Source organism: Arachis ipaensis, chromosome B1, assembly GCF_059453495.1.
Source record: "Arachis ipaensis isolate K30076 ecotype BB chromosome B1, ASM5945349v1, whole genome shotgun sequence".
NCBI classification, from domain to species: domain Eukaryota; kingdom Viridiplantae; phylum Streptophyta; class Magnoliopsida; order Fabales; family Fabaceae; genus Arachis; species Arachis ipaensis.
Window position 1 is genome coordinate 122,522,115 of NC_142436.1, and position 1,654 is coordinate 122,523,768.

Below are 1,654 nucleotides of genomic sequence, written 5' to 3' on the forward strand. Positions count from 1 at the left end.
CCAAATAATTTGGCATTCAGCTTCATGATTGCACCAAGGTACTTGGTAACTTGCTCTTCAGTAACATCCTCATTTTTTTCAGAAGAGGAATACTCATCAGAGCTCATGAAGGGCATAAGGAGGTTTAATAGAATCTCTATGGTCTCTAGATGAGTCTCAGATTCCGTTGGTTCCTCAGAGGGAAGCTCCTTATTGATCACTGGACGTCCCAGAAGGTCTTCCTCCTTGGGAGTCACGTCCTCTCCTTCCCTTACAGGTTCGGCCATGTTGACTATGTCAATGGCCTTGCACTCTCCTTTTGTATTTTCTTCTGTATTGCTTGGGAGAGTGCTAGGAGGGATTTCAGTGATCCTTTTACTCAGCTGGCCCACTTGTGCCTCCAAATTTTTAATGGAGGACCTTGTTTCATTCATGAAACTTACAGTGGCCTTAGATAGATCAGAGACTAAGTTTGCTAAATTAGAGGTATTTTGTTCAAAGTTCTCTGTCTATTATTGAGTGGATGATGGAAAAGGTTTACTATTGTTAAACCTATTTCTTCTACCATTATTAAAGCCTTGTTGAGGCTTTTGTTGATCCTTCCATGAGAGATTTGGGTGATTTCTCCATGAGGGGTTATAGGTGTTTCCATAAGGTTCACCCATGTAATTCACCTCTGCTATTGCAGGGTTTTCAGGATCATAAGCTTCTTCTTCAGAAGATGCCTCTTGAGTACTATTGGATGCAATTTGCATTCCATTCAGACTCTGAGAAATCATATTGACTTGCTGAGTCAATATTTTATTCTGAGCCAATATGCATTCAGAGTATCAATTTCAAGAAGTCCCTTCTTCATAGGTGTCCCATTACTCACAGGATTCCTCTCAGAAGTGTACATGAACTGGTTATTAGCAACCATGTCAATGAGTTCTTGAGCTTCTGCATGCGTTTTCTTTAGGTGAATGGATCCACCTGCAGAAGTATCCAATGACATCGTAGCTAATTCAGATAGACCATCATAGAATATATCCAGGATGGTCCATTCTGAAAGCATGTCAGAAGGACACTTTTTGGTCAGTCCTTTGTATCTCTCCCAAGCTTCATAGAGGGATTCATCTTCTTTCTGTCTGAATGTCTGAACATCCACTCTAAGCTTACTCAGCTTTTGAGGAGGAAAGAACTTGGCTAAGAAAGCCTTGACCAGCTTATCCCAAGAGTTCAGGCTATCCTTAGGTTGAGAGTCCAACCATACTCTAGCTCTGTCTCTTATAGCAAAAGGGAAAAGCATGAGCCTGTAGACTTCAGGATCTACTCCATTAGTCTTAACAGTATCACAGATCTGCAAGAATTCAGTTAAGAACTGAAAAGGATCTTCAGATGGAAGTCCATGAAACTTGCAGTTCTGCTGCATCAGAGAAACTAATTGAGGTTTAAGCTCAAAATTGTTTGCTCCAATGGCAGGAATGGAGATGCTTCTTTCATGTAAGTTGGAATTAGGTGCAGTAAAGTCACCAAGCATCCTCCTTGCATTATTATTATTATTTTCGGCTGCCATCTCCTCTTCCTGTTCAAAAATTTCTGAAAGGTGCTTGCTGGATTGTTGTAATTTAGCTTCTCTTAGTTTCCTCTTCAAAGTCCTTTCAGGTTCTGGATCTGCTTCAACAAGAATATTCTT

At 40.6% G+C, this 1,654-nt stretch overlaps 1 non-coding gene across 1 annotated transcript; it reads left to right on the forward strand.

Annotated features, from left to right (window-relative positions):
- Positions 1–1,027: 1,027 nt before the first annotated feature.
- Positions 1,028–1,135, forward strand: LOC148578194 (small nucleolar RNA R71). Its single transcript, XR_015904723.1, has one exon. It is a non-coding gene; the product is annotated as a small nucleolar RNA R71 (small nucleolar RNA).
- Positions 1,136–1,654: the final 519 nt, after the last annotated feature.